At 35.3% G+C, this 27,526-nt stretch overlaps 1 pseudogene; it reads left to right on the forward strand.

Annotated features, from left to right (window-relative positions):
* Nucleotides 1-6,948: 6,948 nt before the first annotated feature.
* The window catches only part of LOC109050390, a 140,145-nt pseudogene continuing 119,567 nt past the window's right edge, over nt 6,949-27,526 (forward strand).

Raw genomic sequence — 27,526 nt, forward strand, 5'->3', positions numbered from 1 at the left:
CCTAGGCGCTATGACCAATATGACTAGTAAGTAAATCCTCAAACATTCTGTTCAAAAGTTAGAGATTATTATGATTTTTTAAATGTTTTGTTGAACATGTTTTTAAGTCTTCTGCTCACTGCATTTATTTGACTAAAACAGAAATATTGTAAAATATTTTTACAATTTAAAATACCTAAAATTACCTTCAGAAATCATTGTAATATGCTGATTTGCAGCTCAAGAAACATTTCTCTTTATTACCAATGTTGAAAACAGTTTTGCTGCTTAACATTTTTATGGAAACAATACCATTCAAACATTTGTGGTAAGAAAAGAGAGAAATTAATAAATTTGTGGTAAAAAAAGAGAGAAATTAATACTTTTATTAATCAAGGGTGCATTACATTTATTAGAAGTAACAGTGAAGACATTTATAATGTCGGAAAAGATTTCTATTTACAAAATTGTTTAACAAATTTAATTAATGCTGTTCATTGTTTCTTTCTATCTTTCTATTCATCAATGAATCCTGAAAAAGGTATCACCATTTCTACAAGAAATCCAACCTTTTTTGCACATAATATGTGCCTACATGCTAATATTTATTTTATTTGTTTAATCCAAATACAAAATTCCGGTATATATAGGCCACGATATAACGCAAATCAGCCCAAAAATACAGAGATATGAATTTTTGCTCAAATCGCCCAGCCCATATACACTGGAGTTTTCTTCTTTTTTTAAATAGCATTAAAAAAAAAAACAAAAAAAAAAAAAAAAAAAAAAAACTAAATAGCAAAAATTAACTAAACAGTTACGGTAAACGGTAAAAAACAGTAAAATGTAAACAGTAAAACTGTTTACCCCCACTCCAATCTCAATGCCCCCCACCCCCAAAGCTGATGGTACTCAAAAAAAAAAAAATTCCAAGGTTGGCAGGTCTGTGTTTGTACTGGGCTACCTACTTCCATGTTTGTGTCATGATCTATTTGAAGGAGTTGTTTCCCATGACTTTGCATTGTATATTGATCATCTAGTGAAACAAGAAAAACAGTTCACATATGTTCAACTAAATAGATCCACCATAACAATTTAAATACTTTGGAAGTGAAAGTCTCAACAAACTTTGTGAGGTTAAGGCTGATGGCAAAAGGCTTAGTGGCTCTGCAGCACAAAACTGGTGTCTGTTGCTATTGTTGCCATTGTTAGTGGGCAGTAGGATAAAGAATCCAATGGGCAGGCAAGTTTGGTAGCTGTGTGTCTTCAATTAGAGATGGTCGAACTCATTTGTGCTCCCAAAATCCACCACTAGCAGGTCGTTTACTTTAAGACAATCACAGAAGACTATACCAATTTGAGATGCAGCCTCTTCCCTAACCATCCACTGAAGCCAAAACATCATTTACTCATCCTGCACTTTGGCCCTCTTATTCATTTGTGAACTCTCAGATTTGAGAGTAAACATTCATATTTTAAGGAATGTGCCAGAAAACACCACAATGTTCTTTATCTTTGTAAAACTCTGGCAGAAAGGCATCAGTTACTTTCAGCTTACATTTGCAGTGGCTTAGTGTTTCCGCCTACAATCCAAGCTGTTGGTGAAGTCAATGAATATGATGAGCAGCTTTATTGTGGTATTTAAGAGGCTGTAAGGGCAGCTGGCTTTTCTAAGGAAACTATGTCTGAAGTGTTAGCAACGGTGTGCAAAGGGACAAAGTACAGCAAAGGTCTTGTTGTTGCACTGAACACCAACGATCAAGACTTTCATTTTGGAAATATATCAGTGATTCTTATCAGTCATTCACAAGTGCACTTTGTGGTTGACATGCTTCAGTCAGTGCTTTTGATTGATCTTGGACTTCATTGCCCTGCATCATGCAATATGTTTTTTGTTGTTGTTGTTTTTGAAATCCCTAAAGATTAGGGCTGTCACGATATCATATTTTTTACTACACAATTATTGGTAACGATATATCGCGATATCTGTAGAAGTCCATACTGTATATGGTTAGACGAGCCCTTCATAAAGCAAACAAAAAAAGCCCCGCAAATGAATAAAATAATGGGTTATGAAGACACCTAATATTTAATAGTGACTTGTTAATTGCATTAATATTATCATACTTTCAATGAAACATTTGCATTGGATCTTTATTTATGCATGTGTTGGCCTGAGTTTTTGTTGCATTTACAATGTTATGAGTGAAACATCTCGAAATTGGAGTCAACCAACTTATTTGTTTTAAAACTGTCCATAGAGCTTATGCGACGCCATATAGACGATACAGAATGGCATTAACATCTGATCCTAACTGCACTATATTTACCATTTTAGAATTACATTATTGCCAATTTGAATAATAATTAAGCATTTACTTAAAAGTCCCTTACTTATAATCAGTGATTGAATAGATTATTTTATAATGTCTTAAATGGTTGCTATTAAATTAACATATTAAATTAATTAAATTGATATTCAAGGATGAATTAAAACAAAAGTAACAGTGAAGACATTTGTAATGTTGAAAAGCTCTCTATTCGGCTAAATGCTGTTCATATTAAAATGATTTCTGAAGGATCATGTGACACTGAAGACTGAAGTAATGATGCTAAAAATTCTTACCATTTGTTATGACCCTGTCTAGGGTAAGGCCGCAAGAACCACAGAGTAAAAGCACAACTTCAGGGGTGAGCAAAGGCCAAAACAACAAACAAACACCAAGTCAGCTCCTAACAGAGAATACTAAATTCCCTAACAAAAGAAAAACTAAATAAAAATACAAAATGCTACCCTAACTCCCTATCTAATGAAAAACATATATTTGCAAAAGAAAAATGGCACTCATCCCCTACAGCTTCCAAGTGTGAAAAGAGAGTATTTACAATACTTTACAAAATATACAAAATGGAAAATGAGATTGACAACACCTTATCAACTCAAAATCCACACTGCACACAATAGGCAGATCAACAGGACAGCTAAGAGCATCAACACCCTGTAGCAAACACACAACAGCACATGTACAATGGAACAACAGGAAATCACAAGTTAAGCAGAGCTCCCTCCTCAGGCACAGCAGATCCTTTTATTACTGCTCCTTGGTCCCATTAGATCTGGAGATCACTTTGGTAGGATCCAACCCTGTGAGCGAGAGAGAGAAAACAAGAAATCGAGAGAACCAGCAAAGCAAGACACACACTACATGTCTCAAGACGTAACACATTTTTAAAATATATTCAATTAGAATACAGAGAGTCCCCACAAGGATAGTAAACCAGACATGTGTGTGTGTGTGTGTGTGTGTGTGTGTGTCTGTGTGTTTGTTTGTGTGTGTGTGTGTGTGTGTGTCTGTGTGTGTCTTTAATTAAGAAATGTAATTCTATGAATTACATCAATTTAATTTTGGTGGTGTTTGGTAGAGTCACTTAACACTAATGTACTAATCGTAAGTGTGTGCAGTAGTTTACTGGTACTTAATGTTATGGATTTGAACAAATCCACAATTCTTAAGTTATTATACACACACACACACACACACACACACACATATAAACAACTTTACAAAACCTGTCAATTTTACAGTTTAATACTGTTAAATTGTACAAAATTGTAATAAAATAAAATAAATAGAATAAATCCAACAGCCAATAAATCCTTTTCTGATAAATTAGCATTAGCTAAGCTCTGTAGCTAAACTACCATAATAACACCGGTGGTAAAGAGAAAGACACATGAAGAATTAAACTTTATCTCCAAAAGCTTTTCCACATGCTGAGCTAAAAGGTGCACGTTAACATGAATCATAGTTATTTCAATGAAAAACCATCAGATTTAAAGTGGCACACAGGGAATTCTGGGAAAGTCAATTAAAAATTTTTCATTGTTAACTGTTAGATGACTTGTTCTTTTTACTTCCAAAAACTGTACATCTAACAGTGTTTTACTGTAAAATTACGTTCAGTGTCTCCATGGATCTATTAGAGCTCCTCATCATATATTATAGTGTTTCTGTAAGGGGGCATTCGAATAGCATCCGGGGGCGCTGAGGTGTTCCTAAATACATGCTTTTAAAATACATATTATAAATAAAATATATAATATACACCATCATTCAAAGGATCAGTAAAAACTTTATACAACAATGCAGTAAAAACAGTAAATCTACCATTTGAAAGAACTGCTTTCTATCTGAATATATTTTAACATGTATTTTTCCTGTCATGCTATAGCTCCATTGCTCCAGCTTTCAGTGTCACATGATCCTTCAGAAATCATGCTGATTCAAGAAACATTTCTTCTTATTATTATATCTGTTATGTAATAGCTGAAAATGGTTATGCTGCTCAATAATTGTGTGGGTTTTTTTTTCTCGATGAACAGATTGATGTAAATATAAATATGAAAATAGAAATGTGAATTATTTGAAATTATTTAAAATAGAAATCTTTATTAACATGATATATGTTTTAACTGTCATTTTTTATTGGCTATGTACAATGCTAGACAAGACCCATAACATCATATGACACACTGCACTTACTGACATAGAAGAAGAAGAAAAAAAAAAAAAACAAGATTTGAAATTCAATGGACTTATGACTAAAGATATAAATCAGGACAATAATTTTCTTTGAAGTATTTTAAAGCAAACTTTGGAATATTCTCACAAAATCTAAGAAATATAGCAAAGTTGGTTTTATTACATTTCTTTCATTTACATGTCAGGTGTAAATGTGATATTTAACCACCAAAATCACCACGTACAGTCCGAAAACAGTGAATTCAATATGTTTTAAAAACAGGGTACTTTCTGTTACTAAGGGATAAATATTATTATTTTTCACTGAAATCCTATTGAAAACATCCACCCAAAATTCAGAGGTAAATCACAGCAGTAAAAAGGGTGTTTATAAGCTCCTGGAAAGGAAGAACAAACGGAAATCTATTCTGTATAAATTCTCCTGTGAATATATTCTAAACAGGATGTTTAGTCTCTTTAGCCTTTGGGGTAACAGGGTCAGTGTCAGACAGAGTGTGAAAAAAACCTCAACATCGCCAAAACACTGGAAATCACCAACTTAAAACTCAGTAAATTAATGATCTTATAGTTGTCAAATAATTTAATGTAAAAAAAGTACTTTAATGCCTTTTTTGATCAATTTAATGGATGACTGAATTAAAGTATGTAATTTCTTAAAATCATAAAATGAACCCCCTCCCCCCAACAAGACCACCCACATAATACTTTCACACCAATAATAAAACAAGTGTCTCATCAAACTGAAGCCCTGTACATCCTCTCATTAACCAGTGGGGTGCTTTTCTCTGTGAACTCAGTGAATACTACACAATTTGCATTTAGCTTTAGGACTTCATCAGCTTACAAAAAAGAATAATTAGGCCACAAAATGGGTTGTTTTTACATTGGAACATCTGGGGGGATGGGGGAACTTTATTCTACTTTAAAGTGGCTTGAATTGGCTTTTGTCATGCCAGGTAGATGCACATTTACTCAGCACAGACTGAACTGGCTATATTTCTGTAATGTGTTTAATACTGTGCAAAAGCAAAGGTCCTAATTTTTGTTTTCACTTACTTAAGTTGACTAAGTGTAATTAATAGCCCTAACCCTTCGCATATTTAGCAATAGTCCATATGTTTGTTTATTTTAAGCCTCAACCCCTAATTTCATTATTCAGTGTAGAATAAAGAATATATATTTTTTAGATTGTATAGCCCAAATCTAATAAGCGGCAATACATTTTTAATAATCTTGATCTTGAATAGATGTGTAGTTTAGTTAACATGTTTATTTAATTTTTTATTATTGTTATTTTTACTTTTAGAATTTGCATATTAGAGGCAGAAAATGGTAATCAATAAAGATTATGTATTTAAAAAAATGTTAGCCAAGAAAAATCCCTGAAGTGTTTGTTATTGAAAAGAATCAATTTTGTTGTTAAACACTGAGGACACCCTTTTGTATCCAGTCCCATGCACAAGCTCTCACACACACACACACACAGCATGGCTTATTCAGTGAGTGGTAAAGAGGAAACGTCTCGAAGCAGAGCGATGAAAGCATCAGTGAGACACTGTCTTTCAGACACTGGTGCTTCTTTCAGGCCAAGAAGCTCATTTCCTCTTGCACCTGGACTGCTTTGGACATCTTCCCTAGAATCCTTGACCTTAATGAACCTCTTTTTTATAAAAAAAAGAAAAAAAGAAAGAAAACAGAATTACCCATGTACTTATGAAACACTGCTTTTATGTGTTTTATTCCTTTATCTTTGGTTTATTTTCTATTATCAATGAAAGTTGTAAATAACTGAGATGGAATAGTGTGCATTTATTTTTTGAATTTGACTACATTGCTTGTAGGAATATTGTTTAATTATAAGTAAAGCATGAATAAAATGAACTAAATAGGAAATTGGTGAGCTTGTGATAATTACTACCTCATCCAAAATCATGTAAATGTTTTGTGTCTTTTTTCCCCCTTTCCCCATAATATTCTTCAACATATAGATATTTTAGTGTGACTACTTTGTTGTTGTATGCTTTTATTTACTTTCATGTATTCAGAATAGTGTATACACGTATAATGTAATAGTGGTTGCGTCATGGAAATTAAAAAAAAAAATGTATGCAGACTATTAACAAAGAGAAACTAAAAAGTTTACTTTGTATTAAAAAAGCAAACAAACATTATATGTTATTTAGTAATGTGGGGTGTTCTAAAATGCTAAAGAAATTGCATTTAAGAAATGTAGTGTAAGAGCTAAAAATATTTGCGGAAAGATGATGAAAGAGTCTGAGTTAAGTAATACTGCCTTTGTATGCCGATAGGCGACATGGACTCAATCCAGCTCAATATCCAGAGTCAACTTCCGCGTTTTACCATCCACCGCTGACGACTGAGAAGACTTTTTACCTTGAGTATGTCCCTATGTATCGCTCCGCAGGGTCAGTGAGACTTTTTAAAAACATCTCCATGTAGTTTTAAAACGAAATAACCTCTATCTTTAGCACATCGCACACCATATGTTCGGTTTATCGATGTTCTGTACGAGTTGTGCGCAATTTAAAACAGTAAGACTGTCATAAATGTTAAATTGGGTCTATTTGTCTGTTACAGTGACAGGCAGTGTTTCGGTCTCTCTTAAACATGGCCACCATGATGGAGTAAACGCTACAACTTTAAAATTCATATAATCGAGGAAAACTATGCTTCTTTCACCCAAATGAGGAATGTTTCGACCTGAAATATCGTACCAAACGCCAAATCCACATGAGAGCTTTGGGAAAAGTTTCTTCTTGGATTACATTCTGAATTAAGTTGGCTGGAAGCTGGAAAGGAAAAAAAGAGAATTGCATCAATTCCGTAAGCACTGGCTACTCTTCATCATTTCACACGCTTTCCAGCGTATTCATTTGTTTATATGTTTGGCGCTTTAGTTTATGTTTTGATGAAAGGTGCGATATTTTGATGTTTGAAGTGAAATGCAAGTGTTGTTTTGGTTTTCATCGGAAAGTGGCGATAGTTGCAGCCTGTGCGACTGTGAAGAGTAACATTGAAACATTGTAATGACAGATTGTTATAAAGTCTGAGAGCGCGCATATCATTCCGCGGCTTTACGTCTTTAATTTAATCGAGCTCTTTAACTAATGACAGATAACTCAATAACCTTCAGAATTAACGAAAGTAATGTATTTCGTATGGCACCTTAAATGACAACGAGGAAGTAACGAGAAAATATCTATCTGGGTTATAAAGTAAGTTAGTATGCTGTTGTTTTCAGTCCAGAAGAGTAAGTGTGACACCGACGTTTTGCTGGCAGAAAGTTGTTTTGTTTTCACATGGGTCCAGCCATCTTACTCGAGTCAAGATAAGAGCTACTAATCCAACTAGTTTCCCTCAACTTAGACTTTATCCCCAGGGCTAACCTGCTGCTTTAATATGTTGATTGTATAACTAGGGATTCTCACTTCCTTAGCTGTGAGAGTTATAATGAAGTTAATACGAAGTGCCATGCTTTTCCAGCTGTAAGGTTTAGCTGACATGACATGTCAAGCATTGACAGTAGTGACGTCGACGTCCATAACTACAATTTTCTTTTTCATGGATAATCGTTGAACATAGTTTTTATGAGCTCATATTTGTTAAGGGACTGTATAGAATGTTTTGGTATTTTTTTCATTTTTAAAAAACAGTTTTGTCTCACTATAGAATCATTTACAGTGAGTGAACTGGAAGATTATTAAATTAATACGAATTAAATGATAAAAACTTAAAGAATTTATATTACGAGATACATCATTTGTAATATACACTTCTATTTATACATTCATACAGTTCATGCTTTGTATTTCTATGCATTGTAAATAAGGTTGTATTTGTCATCCACCCGAAGCAATTTTAAGGCTATGTTTGGTATGGCGTACTGTTTACTGTGCACAGTATTTATATTTTCTGTATGAAATGAAAACCTAGATGGCTACATTGTTGTATACTGCACTTTTTGGCATAGCATGAATAGGTGCAAAACTATGACCGAATGCCCCTTGCATTTCCAGTGTGATTATGTAATCTTTTCTTCACTCAATATTTGACCAGACTACCTAGTACCCAGAATTAACACACATTAAAACAAAACAAAACAGCAATAACAAGGAATACAAATGCAAACTAGCCTTTATTATTATGTTTATTTATATATTATATATTAAGATTATATCTGGACCCCACTTGCTGCCATATGGACACTAACTATTATAATAAATAGTACAAAAAATAGTAGGCAGTATGTAGCGCACAGTATTTAGAAAGCTATTTCCATTTTTAAGATGGCCTTTCAGCTGCTTTTGCAGCTCTGCTGAATGATTCTTCTAATAGTAGGAGACCAATTTTCACTTTAAGTGGTTTAATGAGACACAAGGGAATTGGTTGAGTTCAGTTACATCAATGGCAGCCTCTCCAGAGGAGTTCAGATCTGACTTATTCATCACAATCCACTTGTAGGGTTGGGCGATGTCTACTGTGAAACGTCGCGATGGATGATGACATCGGGAGGGCCATCTGCAAAAACATTGAAAACATTTATATTTTATTTAAAATTATGTAATTCATTTTGATTTTAGTACATATAATTAATTTTGATTTTTGCACGCTCTGCAACATCTGACCACTAAAGGCCCGGGTATACTTCACTTCCCATGTTCAGTTCCATCTCGTGCACAGCCCAACTATACAATCCACCACAGTGGCCTTACAGAATCTGCTCACATATAAATATTGCTTGGGAAAATGGACAAAAGTTGTGAATAACCTTTGTGTTTAAAAAGTTACTGCCAAATCAAAAAAAATGACCATCACATTTTCTGCAGTAACATTTGCAGCCAGTGTAGTTATCATGATGTTGTTTTTATAACAAGTCCTGCAGTACCTGGTTGTTGTCTGGTGTTACATGCATTCAGTGATCATTGACACCAGAAGCCCTCTGGTTTGGGCTACTTAATGTCCAGTCCCTTACTTGGGCCTGTACTGTTGAGTTTCAAGTTGCTCTTTCGTCACATTTATCTTGAGTGAGAAGTTACCGAGACTAGTATCTGGTGAAGGATTGATTTGCCCTAGCATGCTCAGTTTACTGTAATCTACCAGTGTTACCTGGAACGAAGTCTGAATTCACTAGAGCCATGTTTGCTGTGGCAAGAGTGCTGTCACTGTTTCTTATGGCTCTTTATTGTGTAATCCAACTATGCTGGTCGTTTTTTTTTTCAATCTTAAATAGTCAAAGTATTATTTAAAATATAAAGGCTTTGATGTTGCTGGCTTGTTTTATACACCACAATACATTATACAATATATTGTTTAATATACAATATGGTCCATGGTTTGGAATAGTTAAATAAAAATTTGTTATGTTTTTGAAAGACGCCTCTTAAAGCTAAATTTTTAACAGTCATTTCTCCAGTTTTTACTGACACGTGATCTTTCAGAATTCATTGTAATTTGCTGATTTGGTACTCAGTTATTAATAATATTCCTCGTTATTGATCATCAATAATAGTTAATTCTTGCTAAATAAAAGTATTAATTTATTTTTAAAAAAGTCACTTGTCCCAAACATTTGAATGGTCGTGCATCATTATTAAAAAAACAAACAAACAAACAAACAAACAAAAAAATCTTTTCAGCATTGATAATAATAATAAAGGATGTTTATTTAATGTGACATTGAGGACTGGGGTAATGTCTGCTGAAAATTCAGTTTTGCCATCATGGGAATACATTGCATTTGAACGTATATATTAAAAGAGAAAACTTATTTTAGATTGTAATAATATTTCACAATATTGGTGTTTTAATGCATTATCAATTAAATGTAGCCTTGTGAGCATAAGAGACTTCTTTTTTTTTTCAACAACATTAAAATAAAATAAATCTTTCCACATTTTTGACTGGTAGTGTAAATATTGATGAGTATTAGTTTTTACACAGCGGGGGTTTCCATTTTCAATGTGGGAATTTGTAGTGACCATTCTCTGCTGCAGTCCTCCATAAATTCTGATTGATAAAGCCGATAATCTGATTGCGACTGTATTAGGATAGGTGCATGTTATAGAAGTCTTGTCCTCCTCTTGTCACCCTGCAACTAGTCTACTGCTTGCTAAACTTCTGATGCATGAGACACAAAAGTGTAATCACTTCAGGAGTGTCAAAGTCATCATCGAATTGGTTGAATTCTACAGGATTTCTGGGAGACGTGTGTGACATGTTCTTTAAAGATCTGCCTGGAAACAGAAATGCCGTGGGGCCAAACCCCTTCACTAAAGAAGAAAGCATCGTGCTTACAACCTCGACAACGAGCGCTTATCAGGATCAACTAAACACTAAAGTTTCAAAAGTATGTGAAATATTTGACCATGTTCCTGTGGCTTAGTGGTAGAGCATTGCGTTAGCAGTGCAAAAGGTTGTGGGTTCAATTCCTAGGGAACGCACATACTGATAAAAATATGTATAGCCTGAATGCACTGTAAGTCGCTTTGAATAAAAGCGTCTGCTAAATGCAAAAAAAATTGTAAAGTTCACAGCATAGAATCTTTAAAATATGTCAGAGAGTTTTACACACCTGTCTGTTATTGTGGTGACATTTCCACGCCCCGAAACGTGATGCTGAATGAAACGAACTGTGATTGGTTGTTTGACATGTCGGTCAAACAGCCTCATGGCCTTGGCCAATGAAAGCTGCCATGGATTCCAGGCCTTCAGTCTGAAGGTATGGCTACGCGAGACTACCCTGCACCTGTCTAGTTCATGGATCTGATTTATGGACTGAAACAGAGGGTTATATCATTAACACTTAAATCATGACACATTTCCCAGCAAATATATAACAGAGTCCCATGTGGCTCTGTTGTGCATTTAATCATTGTAAAAAATTGATGCCACACTGTAGGCCCTATCAAAGCAGGAGATGAAGGAATTTTCTGGGCTCAATATAAGCTAAGGACATTTGGGGACACTTAATATCCAGCGATATCATCGACTTGTTTGCACAGATACTATTTAAACTGAACTGAGCTGGATGATGACATCACTGAATTTAATGATGAACTGCCTTTAACAGAAAATTGAGTGTTTACCATTGTCATTTTGCATTATTGACACACTTTTTTTCCCCTATTTAATACTGTAAAGTGCTTTGACACAATCTGTATTGTTAAAAGCACTTTATAAATAAAGGTGACTTGACTAAGCTCAATCAACAATATTCATTAACACAAAAATGTCTTTGGACTTGTCTCTCCTTTTCTTTCAACCAATCAATCATTCACTAACAAACAATGGAAAAAAGGGTTACACTGAGGCACCCGCAATGGAAATCAGAGGGACCAGTCAGTAAACTTTCAACTACTGTTTAAGAAGTAGAGAAAAGATGTAAACAACATTAATGTTAAAATGATTTTTGTGTAGAAAGATCAGTTTCTCATCTTTTCTGTGTAAAATTATATCCAATTTTACACCTTTTTTTGCCATGACAATGTGACTGTGTAAATCCTGTAACACTGTTAAATACAGTTTTAAACAAATTTAAAGCTCAAATAAACATATGTTAAGAAATATTTAAAAGCTTTCGTGAATTAATCTTCTCATTCCTTCCTTTGTACTTTTTGAAATGGTCCCCATTTACTTCCATTGTAACTGCCTTACTGTAACCTAAATTGTTGCTTCTTTTAAAAGAAAAGGAGAGAGAAGATGAAATGAATGTTTGTGGTAATCAATATTATGCATGAACCACAAATGCTGTCATTTGAGATTGACATGTATTGAACCAGTAATATTCTTTAAAGAAATAATTGAACACCTAACCATTCACACTTTCACTTATATGGACCACTTTCATTGTCCTTTTTAATGCTTGATGGTGTTAGACACTATCGACCTTTTATTATTATTATTGTTATTATTATTAAAACTAAATGCAGGTAAATATATACACACACACACACACACACACACACACAGGGCCTTAAACTAACATTTTGGCACACCTGCTAATGGCTGGTGACGTGATAAAATTTACCGGCCCAAAAATGTTTTTTTACCGGCCATGAAACTCTTTTTGCAAAAACAAGCAGTTATTACTACTACAATGACTAAACATATTTACAATGTTTTTTTTGTTTTTTTTAATTTGTCCTTTACTTACAAGAAAAAAACAACAACAAACAGATTTATTGATTTATCTTTTTTATTCTTTTTTTTTTTCTTTTCGTAGAGATTCTTGTCCTTTGCATGTTTTGGGTAAACGGAGCAGGCCATCGTGTTACACCTGTTTCACACATACTCTGTTTGAAGTGCGTTTATGGTGCATTTTTTTTCCACATCCATGTTAACAGATTAGAGCAGGGCTATTCAGTTTATTCAGATACCAATACATCTACTGGTGTCTCTTAAAGGGATACTCCATCCCAAAATGAAAATTTTGTCATTAATCACTTACCCCCATGTCGTTCCAAACCCGTAAAAGCTCTGTTTGTCTTCGGAACACAATTTAAGATATTTTGGATGAAAACCTGGAGGCTTGAGACTGTCCCATAGACTGCCAAGTAAATAACAGTGTCAAGGTCCATAAAAGGTACTTAAGTCGTCGTCATCAATCTGGGTTATATGAAGTGACGGGAACACTTTTTGTAAGCGAAGAAAACAAAAATAAGGATTTATTCAAAAATTCCTCTGTCAACGGTCTCCTCTGTGTCTCTCATTATCACCGTATACTCTTCTGTATCGTGGATGACACAGAAGAGCATATACAGCATACGGTGATATAGAAAAACAAAATTTTCATTTTCTCATCACTTATGACTGAACAGCTAATAACGAGGATCTTGCCTTTGGAAAAGATTATTATATTGGCTTACATCAGAAACAGCTAATCTCTTAAAAAACTGGCTGTTGTTCCCACTACATTGCATTGTTATAAAAAGTTTTACCCTCTAACTGTTGACTGACACTGGGGTTCAGATCAAATTAAGCAAACACCCCTCTCTGGTTCCAGTGCTTTTCCCGGGGAAAGTGACATTTTTCGTGTTCTCTACGACCATTTGTCACTCTTACTCATTTCCACCAGTAAGCATTGCTTTAATGTCTGTTTGCATTGATGCATCGATCGAGCTTGATGTAGTTGTGAACTTGTGAGAGTGTGGTATTTAATCATGACTGTTTTAATGAAAAAAAAAAAATTTGGAGTGTATTGTGTTGATGCTGTGTAAGACATTTATAAAGTCATAATTCCCAGAACTGTTGACACTTGTACATTGTACTGTTGATAGGTTATATAATGAAGACCTATCACAGAGAAATTAGACCATATTTAAATGGCCACCACAGTTTTATTTTAAGTGTGCTGTTTCAACACTGATGCTTTCCAGTATATATGTGTAATGATACAGCAGTGCCATGGTTTGTTTCATATCACAGTTTTGGAGCCACGGTTCCGTGTGGTTAGCTGTGGTGGTAGGGTTCATGCCATGACACCAGCAATGCTAAAGAATACTAGATTTACTTTTAACTTAATAATAATTATAATAATAATAATAATAATAATAATAACAATAATTGCTCTCTGTTAGTTTTAAACTTTAATTGTTATAACTGTTGCTTTGTAAATTGTTACCAAAAAATCTATTGCCTTAAAAAATTTAAATAATGCCTAAATAATGCAAACAAGTAATTGAACAACATTACTATAGGCTACATATAAAAAATGCACAAATGCACAAATTACAAGCATAGATAAATACAACAGAATATGTTACAAATAAAATAAGGCTGGTTGTATTCAAATACAGAAATGTAATACTTAGGGAAAAAAACACAGCAGAGTTTTCTCTGTATAAATTAAATATAGATTTTTAGCACAGCTTTTTTGTTGTTTGATGATCATTAATGACAGCAGCAGTATTTATAGGCCGCTGTCACTTTAAGACCTGATGCACGGATCCGATATAATGATACTCATTACATCCGATTTCTTTCTCAGCTGTTTTCATTCACTTGAGACATAACTGACTGCGTTTACCTAAATGATTGTTGAGATGGGTATTTTGTCATAATTTTATGTGTATGTGTCTGTTGAGAGGATTCAGTTCAGTGTTCGCGCACCGTCTGAAACATGTGTGCACGCTTCATGCGTGTGCGGCTGTGCGCTGAACAGCGCGTGAGTAATGAATCGATATCCCTTTCACCTTTTCTCTCTGGAATTGTTTAAAATTTGCTTGCCTGTGTAAATACGAACAAATGATAAACATACTCTATTATGGTTAAATTTCGCAATTGAAATTTAACCATAATTTCGCAATTAAAATCCGACATGTTTGCTGCATTAGTGCACGCCTCTATTTGATTGTGTTAGTCATTGTTCAGTAAATATTATTTGGCCTTTTCACTTATTCGGCTGAACACCGATGTAGCACTGCCACATAAGGAGAAGTTTATTTATAGCTTCAGTTACCAATAGAAATGTTCTGCCAGTTATATGTTTTTTGCTTTCTCCCTGTGTATTGTTTTCTCCCCGTGGTATTGCTGTGATTGACCCAGAACTCTAGTATTACGAGATTCAACTCGCGCCCCGTTGTCACGGGATGTGTCGTCATCCAAGCGGGAAGTGAGTAGCGTTTGTTTTTCGTTATGAGAGACCGGCATGCCGGGTTCGAGAGCGGCGTCGCTCACAAGTCTCTTTCTCCTTTCCCACGGCCGGAAGAATAGGTTTATCTAACGCCTGGGCTGTGTTTTTCCCTATGGGCTATTGGGACATCTTCTTGTGGAGTATTAATATTTTATTTTCCTTGTTTTTCTTTTTTTTTGTGTAATACTTGCCGTGAAGATCATTTAAATCGCCCGCACTGGGTGGATTAGAGCTTCCGGACTATAAAGACATTACTGGTGAGACTGATCTGAACTCTTTTTTTCAATCCTTTTTTGTATATATGACACAGCTGGGACATTGAGAGACTTTACACACACACACACACACACACACACACACACACACACACACACACACACACACACACACACACACTCACTCACTCACTGAAGAATTGTATTATTTTGTTCTGGGTGTACTTGCTGTTAATATTGTAGGTATAATACACTTTGCTTGGCTATTGATTTTTGGCTTGTGCGATCTCCTTGATACCCTCATTCGTCCTCCTCTTGTTTTATTTGTGCAGCTCCCACGCTTTGTGGGGAATTGTTACACCGAAAGAGATTTTTTTTTGTGCAATTTTTGACCAAATAATTTTGTTTGCTGAACATTCAGTGCATCCCTAATCCATTCATCATATCATCATGCAAAACTAAGAATTAGAATCATTGTAATGTGATGATCAAATATATGTGGTGGGTCGCGGGCGGAAAATCTGAATCGGCGGACTTGGGTGAAGTTTGAGCTCATCCATGCATCTCTACACTACCCTGACCTGGGTCGCCAGTAGCAAACAATGGAGTGCAGACAAACTAAGTAATTACACCATTCAGAAGCATTTAATCTGCAGTATATTTTCTGTAAAAAAAAAAGGGAAAAATTTCATATCAGCAGCATATTCGCTGATACCGATATATCGGCGACAGGTTCATATCGGCCGATAATATCAGCTAAACGATATATCGGTCGGGCAGCGTGCAGCTTGCTTGCAGAGCAAACTCAGCATGGATATTATGGATGTGAAGCTATTTGTGCATTTTGAGAGATTGGGAGAAGACCTGGTACCACTCAATCCCATTCACTCTGTTTGTGAAATTCCTTCTCACAGTTATAAAATGAATGATCTGCTCTGACAATCTGTTTGGATTCAAACTACATGCTATAGTGCATTAATGTTTGTAGGAATTTCCCACTTTATAATCGAGAAACCTGCAGGAATGTGTAGAATTATGCACAATGCCCACAATCCCGCAGCGAAATTCAGGCCCTGATTATTTTACACTATATCAAGCACAAGTGAACTTGAACTAAGTTGTGTAGTCAGAATGTGTAACTTCTTCTGCGGACACACTTTTTGTTACAACTAGTGTTGCTTTCGTCAACGAAATTATGACTAAATATCGTCATCAACGAACCTTTTTTTTTTTTTTTTTTCAAAAAAAAGTGTTTTCCGTCAAAAAGCACCTGATGGAGTTTGAACTTCACATTAAACTGCTTCTGTTTCATACAAAAGCCGACACAGACGTGCATGTTCGGCTAGAATTGCCCTGAACTCGTGCATGTTTGGATGCGGAGCTATGCGGAAAGTTACAAAAAATGCTGTGCACTTCGCCACGCGAATAGTTAACGCGCACTCAAAGCGAACATCCAGCAACACTGCGATGACCCAAGCGAACTTGAGGATGCGTCGAGTATAAATCAGCCTTGACACAGAGAAAGGGGCTGATGGCCGGCCAGCCGAGGTTCATCTTTGGGAGAAAAATTTGCAAATTATTATTATTATTATTTTTTTTTTTATTGTTTTTATTTATTTTATTTAAATTTATGTGTGTGTACTTCTAACATGTTCGGTTGGTAAAATAAATGTAAATTCAAATCAGAGAGTCTTACGTGTCTGGAATGGATGTATTCTTGAGTCTATAAGGTAACAAAAATATAATAAGATAACCTTGTTTGAAATGGGTTTGGCTAAAAGAAAATTTTGGTTTCATCTATACTTCTAGGTACTTGTACTATATTGACTGGGTTAAATACAATTGCATTACTAAAAAGAGACTAAAATACCATTTTCATTGACTAAAACTAGACTAAAATGTCATCAGTTTTCGTCGACTAAAACTAGACTAGACTAAAAAGAGTATGTGACTAAAACTAATAAAAACTAAAATGATAGCTTCACACAAAGACTAGACTAAGACTAAAATTAAAACAGGCCGCCAAAAACAACACTAGTTACAACACACTGAAAACGTCAGCTAAACCCTAAGAATTCACAACATTTTTTTATAGTAGTGCTCTCATTATAACATTATGTATATGACATTCCTAGTCATATTTATTAATGTTCTGCATTTCTGTTTTGAGCTGCACGCTGAAGATCACCAATACAATGAAGTACTTTGAAAGCGGGTTTTTATTCAGCGGGGATTAACTCATCAGATTTATCTCATATAGTATACACTTCGTTAATTATACTACATAACATTAATATTAAAACTTATATATGCACGGAATGAGCCAAATGCACAAGTGAATGTGTCTGTGCTACTCTGAATGTGTAACTACTGTTTTGAATGCATTCTTCATGGAACAACATGCAGAAACATGGCAACTAAACTCTAAAAACCCTAAAAGCATTTTATTATAAGTGTTCTCATTATAATGTTATGTATATGTCAATCCCAGTCATAGTTATTAATATTCTGCATTGTTGTTTGTGCTGCACACACTGCACACTGAAGTGGTAATCACCATAGTAGGCTGTTAAAAAAGTATAGCTCAACCAAATGCATCTTATATGAGATAAATAATATATACACAATATAACAAACTACTGCAACTTACACAGAGTGGCTGCAGAAGTGAACTTGACTGTGCTAGGCATGAAGATATAAAGGCCTCGTTTACACTGCCAGTTAAATGTGACCCAATTCCGATTTTTTGCTCATATGTGACACAGATCGGATCTGTTTTATGACAGTGTAAACAGGAAAAAAACGCATGCATTTGGATATTTCGAGATTGGTTTCAGGCCTCATTCATATGTGGAAATAAATCGGATACAAATCAGATATGTGAAAATGCGACTGTCATGTAAACAGGCAGATCGGATTTTCTGAGGCTTTGCTGACGTCTTATGTGACCCATGCTGGCAAAATGAGTGTAAATTCACACAGGCTATTTTGAGCTAAAAATGCTCCAGGTAGCAATTTGACATCTAAAATTATCTTTATTTGTACATTTTCTGAGAGGATTAACATTAGCTACCTTTTCTCCGCTCGCTTCTCGCACTGACAGTCATCCGAAGTGCGTGCATATAACGGCGCGCGATCCTGATAAATACACACATATACAGAATTACAGTATTTCAGTATTCACGCAAACATAATCTGTTCTGTCTTAAGTGAACGCTTGGGGAACTGTTGGGGAAAAACATGTGATATGTAACATTATATTAGATCCGTGCATTTCAGTATAGGATGTCATGTATCATAATGTTAATCTACCAATAAAAGAAAAGAGGGAACAACTCGCTGCACTTCATTGAACTGCTTTTGTAGTTTGAATAATCAATTTATTTGTAATGAACCCACTTAAGTTATTTTTTACATTCGATTATTTGTTTTTTGTACATGAATGCTTTAGTTTAGATATAAAATTATTAACTTAATTGATTTTTTTTTTCTTTCTAGGCTATTTGTTCTACCGGTTTTTTTTTTTTTTTTTTTTTTTTTTTTGTTTTTTTTGTTTTTTTTATTATTTAATATTATAAAAGATGAAATAAAAAACTGATTATAAATATAGTAATTAATAATAAGAAAAGATGGAGGACTTCACTCTATCGACTTCAAACAGGTGTGGCTCAGTCGTTTTTTGTCCAATTCCGACAAATCATAAATAATTTTGAAGGTCTTTTAATGGAGAATGTCCTTTTTTTAATTGCTCATTGTTTTGTCAGCACAGGTCACATTATTCTCAGGAGGAAACACATGTGGAGCCGGTAAATGACAACAACGCATGTGCAATGTTTCAGATGGCATAGCAAGTGAAAACACATGAATCAGATATGGGTCACAATTGAAAGAACGTGTAAACGGACAGCCAAAAAATCAGATATAGGCAACAAATCAGAATTGGCCTTTGTGGATGTATTCTTTTCCATAACAACGCTCTGAAACAAGGCTTATTCTTTTACAGTCATGGTTTCATTATAATTTTATTTAGCCTATAATGACAGATTTGTTCTGCACATGTTGCCCTTAATGGTGCCTTCCTTTTCAAAGTGATCATGACCGTATGTGTTTGATGTGTCTTAGCAGGGGGCGGGCTGGCCAAGATAGTATTGCGGTACACCCCGAATATTGCGGTATGCCACGTTATCGTGGGAAGTGTATCTTAGTTTTTCGGTTTGATTTGAATATCATTACACCCCTACTTTCCTGTAAAAAGGCTAGGTAAGTGGTGCTTGGCCGAAATCAGCTTTTGGCCTAGTACATTATAGAGGACAGATTTTGTTTCATGTTGGTGTACACATGTGTGATAACCTGCACATGTTTTTAGAAATTCAACCACATAGATGTTTTGGTACTTCACTGTAATCCCAAAGTCTAAAGCTGTCAAGTATATTATATTTTCCTTGTACGGCTGCAGTCTGAGAAAGATCCTGAAACACACCAGCTAACCCTAAAACAGACAATAGTTTACAGATGTTTTTCAGTGGCAGCAGAACTATGACTAAACTTTTGGGTGAAACTTGTTTACTTTTTTCATACTTTTATTACTTGTGGAAAAACTTTTAAATAAGTATAAAGAATGGCATTGGTTTTGTACATTTAATTTTTGTTTAACTTTATTAATAAAAATAATGTTGTTCAATTAGCATGTTTTTGTGTTTTGCTTTGGTACTGAAATTGGGGAACCGAGAACCGATGAAAAATTTTGGTACCATGACAACACTAGATACAAGGTAACAACTCACTGCATGATGCAGTCAATAAATGCAGTTATGTAGATAATGATAATTAAACTATATTTAACCAAGTGTCATTTTGTGCTGGTTTAGGACTGTCATTGATATATAACACTTGAAAAAACCAGTAGGTGGCGGCAAGTGCCTGTTATAATAAATGATTCATTGAATCCTTCAATAAAACAATTCGTTCAAATAGGCTGATAAAATTGGAATCAAATCAAGTGAATGTCTTTATGAATAAATAATTGAATCATTGATGAACTTAATTTTGGCATTTTGGCAATTCTGAGCTGTACGCAGGTGGCGTACGTTCTGTATCTGGTGGAGTAACCCTTCAGAATCAGGGAGAATCAGGAAAACAGCACCCTTGCTTATGTGATATTACATAATGTATCATAGAAATATAAAAAAATAAAAAAATAAAGATTTTTTTTCTTTTAATCTTAAAGTATAGGGACATTCTAACTGCATTTCAATAGGCTTTATCACGCAGTAAAATGTTTTGGACTGTCAAGACGTTTTTTTTTTTTTTTTTTTTTTTTTTTTAAGAAAGTCAGTGACATAACCTAATTAAAAGATGAAAACGTGTATGAGCTTCTGCACAACTTGTTGTTATTGAATTCTAATTGGCCAATCGCCCTTATTCAGTTCGTAAATGATTATACATAGAATAGAGAATATATATATATATACATATGTGTGTGTAAGTGTGTGTGTGTATATATGTATGTATGTATGTATGTATGTATTGTGTGTGTGTATATATGTATGTATGTATGCATGTATGTACTTTTTGAGTGTGAAATGTGTACCCTGAAAGAAGCATCAGAACTACAATAGGTGTTTGTTTATATATTTATGTATATGTATTATTTGTATGATAAGTTTTACATAATCAGCCCTCTACATTACGAGTAATTTGTGTGTATTTATTTATAATGTTAGTAAATTGTTAGTATTTTTTTTTGTTTTTTTTTGAGTTGTGTGATTTGTATGATTTTTGTGAGTTTATATTTTTACTTGCCGAACACTCCAAGCACTTCAGAGTTTCACTCTCCGTCAACTGATTTGTGATATTTTTCAGTTCATCTGAATGGATGCACAGCGCATCTGTATTTGACGTACCGTAAACTCTAGTGTGAAGGTGCACAACTCGCCGTCACTTTGTCTCACACACAGAGAGAGAGAGAGAGAGAGAGAGAGAGAGAGAATTGACACGCTACATGTAAATGCTATTCTTTGTTGTAATTTACTGTCAAAATAACAGCATTCCTTTGGAATTTTTCATTTTTTTATTTTTTGGCTTTTTTTAAGTGAGTGGTTTTAAGTAATTAGGAGGTGGTAATGTAATTGTGTGGTTCTCATTTGTTGTTGTTCCTGTTTTGATTTCAGCAAATCACTTCAAGCAAACGCACACAACCTGATTAATATTCATGAATCCAGATGCTTTCATACATGGTTATCAAGATTTAATTCTAATTACTAAAGTTCTATCATTAAATAATACTTGATTATCATATTATGATGTTTGACTGACTGATGTTAACTGATATAATATACTGATGTTGAATGTACTTTCGACGCACTGAACTGTCTTTGTTTGCACGTGATTAAATGAAACGAGACAAAATTGAACGTCTTCTATATGAATAGAGTGTGATTATTGACCTTAGCACGTGATTAAATGAAACGAGACAAAATTGAACGTCTTCTATATGAATAAGAGTGTGATTATTGACCTTACGGCGCATCATCGCCATCACCTGCTTTCAAATGGAGCGGCATTTATTAGACTGTTTTAGTTCACTGACAAGGTACGCAAATCGCGTTCATTATCGAAGATGATTCTTTACTGAATAGATACGCATGATCATATCATTCGATATATCGCCCAGCCCTATTCTATATGAATAGAGTGTGATTATTGACCTATAACTGGACATCAGCACGTCAGCACGTGATAATTGACTATATGAGCATCTATCAGTGTAAATGCTGTATTTCTAGCAATCTCAGGATGTACTGTAACTGGCATACATATTTAATTATTTTTTATTTATTTTCATTACTCAAATTATTCTTATTGTATTTTTCTAGTGCTCAAATAAATCACTTATACGATGTCTAAGATTCTGTCTGTTGTTTTATAATTGAAAAACTTTGCATTGGTATGTTTAATGACTAAAATAGTTTGCAGAACCCTTCAATACATTTGGTAAATATTTTTCCTCATTTTTCATGGTATCTTTAGATTTGAAATAGAAACTCATGAGACATGTGACTTCCAACCTATTACTTTTCTAGATTGCTCCAGGACTGATTTCATGTATTTTTATATGAAAAAAAAAACAAAAAAACAAAATCAGTGTGGTACAGTTTTTTTTTCAAGGCACTTCAGTGTCTATAACTTTTAATCTTTTTGAGTATTATCAACTCTGGATGATGAAAAGTAAAGACCAAAGGGTCTTCTTTCCAAAGACACCAAAATTGAGTGTGTAGCTCACTGAAGTAAGGAACTGTTGCAATTTTAAGTTACGTAGGGCATTTTCAGCTGTGAGTCCTACAATGGGGGGTGCTGGCTAACAGGTTAGAAAACACGCTCATTTCAATCAATCAATCAATCAATCAATCAATCAATAAAGACAGTTCACCCTAAAAAGAAAATTCTGACATCATTTATCCTCATGTCATTTCAAACCTGTATGACTTACTTTCTTTTGTGGAACAAAAAAGAAGGTATTTTGAAGACTGTTGGTAACCAAGCTGTTTTGGTGTATGAACAAAACATATTTAGATGTTTCATCATCTTTTATGTTTCATAGTTTATGTTAGGTCATTGTACCCTAAATATATAATAAATAGTATGTTGAATCAAATCAAATATTTCTTTCTAAAGCTTATTGTTATATATAATTTCACAATATTGGCTTTGAACTAACTTTTGAGGGTATTTTTATCGACAAGTTTAATTTGATGTCACCACATCATGGTGGGGCAGTTGTGGCCTGATGGTTAGAGAGTCGGACTTGTAACCCAAAGGTCGTGGGTTTGAGTCTTGGTACTGGCAGGGATTGGGTGGGGGGGGGGGGGGTATGGGTTAAATGCAGAGCACAAATTTAGAGTAAATTTAGATTTCACTTTTCACTTTCACTTTAATGTAATTACCTAATTAAACATTTTAGTCAATTGACAGCCCTCTAAGCCTGGCAGGGATTGGGTGGGGGTGGGGGGGTATGGGGGGGCTGTTCACATGTCATGTCTAAATACACGTGGAAAACGCCAGCTGCGCCATTTTCTCCTTTCCAAAGTGCTCAGGATCTTGTGCTCCTGTGGAGCAAAAATTGTATTTAATTTATTTAACAATGGATACCCATGTACAGCTATGATCAGCTGTTCCTCCATCTTGTCTGAGCTTTGTTACAGAAAGGGTGAAGCTGATTGGTTGCTGCTTGTTGTCTAGCTGTGTAGTAGCGCAAAAAAATGAGCGTGTCACAGCACATGAGCATCACGACCGTGTCGCTTCTATCATGAGCGCACTTGCCACATGTCTACATTTGAAATAACAAACTTGAGCGTGCAAAAAACGCAACGTGAATGGCCCCTATTACTATATGGTGTAGCAAACCTAATTAATACATTTGAATCTAGATTGCTAAAATGTTTCCAACATACTTCACCTTTGCTTTACAAAGACTGTGTATTGCGATACTCTCACTCTCATTTATTTGTTTTTTTTCTCCTCCATTGCTTTCAGATACTTTACTGCTGCACTTGTGTGCGCTCTCTAAATTGTCTGGGTGCTTCACTGCCCTTGCAGTTGACTTGCACCTCTTTTGTTCAGGCAGCGTGATAAAAAAATATTTAGAAAATAGATTTTTACCATCTGTGAATTGATTTGAATTAATACAAGAAAGAATCATTCAAATGTAAATATATTTTTTACACCACCTCTATGATATTGATGATATTTGTTCAGAAAAAGTGTAGAGGCCTGTCTGCTGGGCTTAGGGGTGGGCGATCTGACAATATTAAAGACATCTACAATCTACTTTTTCATACGTGGTGACGTATTTGAAAAACAATTCAATGTGAGCTAACAGTAGTAGCTTGGTTAGGGAAATTTTAGTTTCAGTGTCAATTTAAATAAAACGATCGTTGAGCTGGATGCCATTCCTTTCATTTAAAGATGTGAACTGTCCTTAAAAGCTTAATGCCCAGATCAGTCAAATAATGGAATGTATATTCTACTGAAAAACAGTAATAGGCACAACGTCTTCAAATCAAACCAGACTTTTATTTTGATGGGTTGCTGTGAATACCTTTACAGTTCTCTGTATGTGATATGACGGTAGTTTTACCGAAATCAAACGGTCAAATGCTCAAGAAGAGACTCTCAGAGCAGTTCTGGAGATATTGTTCATGTGTTTACCTCATTTAGTGAGACGGCAGACGAGCGTCACGTGCGCTTCAATATGCGTGTAGTAAATGAAACCGCACGTCTGTGCCATTCATTAACAGGGACATGCACAACATGCAGGATTCATATTTAAATCGACTTGTGGCTTAATATTTACAGATACTTGTCCATTTCGCAATGTGATTTAAGTGTAATGACCTACTTTTGATTAATTTATTCAAAATTTGACAAATTCTGTGACATTCCGCATTAAACTTTGAATTCCATTTTTATGACTGGATTCTGCGATTCTGGAAATCATAGGGCCCTACATTCTATATGCACTAAATCAGACCTATATGCATAAAATAAACACAATATTACAACATACAATTGCACAAAAGGCTGTAAATGCACAAGCAAACTTAAAGTGCCCCGTTTGAGGTAAAAAAGTCTCCCTGTGGTTCAACAACAGACACTAGAGCCCTGCATTTCAGCCCGAGCCCGACGGACCCCAACTTTTTTACGCCCCTCGAGCCGGGCTTCGGGATAAATTTCACGTCATAGTTCAGACACGGGCTGGGCCTCCCGCCTGTTTTAGACTTCTCCTTACTTTTATATTTTAGACATCCATCAATTAGTGATGAAACAAAATTGGCGCACTGGTGCAAACAACACGAGACCGTGCTACCGCGAGTGTCAAGAGCGGCTGGACGGTGTTTAGTGTCCCTCAGCAGCAGTGGTTTGTGCTGTCAGCCCAGCTGAACAGTTCTTCGTTCAAATACACGCAATAGGCTTTGTTGATTTTTGGTGTTTAGTGTCCCTCAGCAGCAGTGGTTTGTGCTGTCAGCCCACCAGATGGGGGCAGTATGCCTCAATAAAGTGAATTGGTCTACTCTAGAGTAACAAACGAGAAACGGCATAGTCTCTATGCTCCGCCCCTACCTTCACAACAACCCTAGAGCCATAGCCGAAGCCTAAAGGACGTTTTGCCTCCAGAGGAACGTTGGGTGATGTCAAGTGATTTTGAAACATGACATCTTCAAGCTACTCCCCTTCACCTTTACCAGTGAATATGTTTCATATTCGTTTTGTTCATATTACATTTTGAGTTGTATACACATTATTTGAATTAAATTAATTTGACAGACAGCATTCTGTCAACATCATTGGTCAACATCAGACAGCTGATGTTGACCAAGCTAGCGCCAACCAACGTAACCAGAGCTGCCAACTCTCAAGCATTCACCGTGAGACACACGCAATTGACTCTTTTCACACGCTTTCAAAAACTTGACCGCTCTGAATATAGTGAGTGAGTGCGCGCGCGGCCGGGGCGCTCTCTCTCTCGGGTTCATTATCATCGAAGACATTTCAAGCTTCTTAGGTAATGTTACATTTTAGCATCAGCTTGGTAGAGACGGGCTTTGGTAGATAACAGGTGAAAACCGGATCGGATCTGTGGGTAAGTTATAGCTAGCTAATTATCAAACGCAGCTACGGTTAGCCATCGCTAACATTAGAACAGCCTTCGATACATTTCTATGTTATAACTTCCCGAAAAAAATACGCAAACATATAAAACAAACTTCTAGCGAAATACTAACAGCATCTTACTTACCAATCCAAAAGAAATGTTGCAAGTTCGGAATCGAACCTCATTTCTTTCAAGTCCATCAGTTGTCTCCAGCGATGGAAAGCAGTGCCGATGTTTACTCTGTTTCGGCTCCTTTTCTTATCGGATTTGATTTGTGATTCCGAACGCGGTTGTGTTCCTTGTAGCGGGTGGTGGTGGTAGGTGTCTCTTGCCCAGGGCTTCAGCAATCCTTCCGCTCTCTTCCCTGAACTGAAACGAAGTAGTGGGCTGTACTTTCCACGCGATTGACATCAGGGTTCAAGTACGCCCACAAGCCGTGCCTGAGTTATTAGTGTATTGCAGGTTGGTTGGTGGTTATGTTGCCCGCATACCGCCTCCCATGGCCGGAAACTGGTATTACGACACCTGTCGGGCCGTGGCTAGTAATGCTAATGCTAATTAAGGTTGATATCTCTGCAGCACTATAACTTGACGTTTTTTTAATGACATCATCGCCCTTATTTCTTCTCATTCTTTTGATGCGTGTAGGTCATTTTTTGGATATTTTTACCTCAAATTTTACACATGGCACCTCAATAGGTACCACAAAGTAATTACCATAAATGTGACAGGGGGAAATAGTAAGGAGATATTTGAATTATTTACTAAAAAACTAGTGTTTTCTGAGTCTGTGTCGCAAGGATGAAGTTGCTAATCCTGACTGGCCATCTCCTCAGACGCCCCTTTAGAGAGAAGTGCATCTTTATGGATTATGATTATCATGAAAGAGTGTTTGTTTTCAATTTGTTTTATTTTAAGTAGTCATTTAAAGCTTTCTATAGATATATTTATCATCTCTGTGAGCCATGTTTTCACTGAGTTTCGGTTCATTTTTGTACTCCTGTGAAAGATGAGACGCAGAAAGTGCATCGTGTTTGTTTTCTTTATTTTATAAAAGCACAACGTTTTGTTGATATTGTGAGTGCACACAAATAAAAGACCCTTTGCCGTTATGAATTATATATTACTCTTACCTTTATGTGCAAAAATGACGGCATATCCACTGAAAAAATGCAAGTGATCTCGCTGGCGTCTCCATGTCCTGAAGCGTCTCCGCACAAACTATTGGATATAGGGCACATTTATCTGGGTCTAATGTTTAAACATTGTTATATGCTTGAACTGTTTTATATCTATAGATTTTATTTTAGGCAAGTCGTGATAATTTTAGAAGGCTAAATTGATCAAACATAGACTCACTGTCTAACACTGGCCACTTGGTCGTTACTTTAAAAAAAAAAAAAAAGCTAAAACTTATATTTAACAAACAAAAAATGCTCCAAACGTTTTTCTAAATTAACTTAAAAAAATGAAACAAAATATAATC

This window comes from Cyprinus carpio, chromosome A24, assembly GCF_018340385.1.
Source record: "Cyprinus carpio isolate SPL01 chromosome A24, ASM1834038v1, whole genome shotgun sequence".
Taxonomy (NCBI): domain Eukaryota; kingdom Metazoa; phylum Chordata; class Actinopteri; order Cypriniformes; family Cyprinidae; genus Cyprinus; species Cyprinus carpio.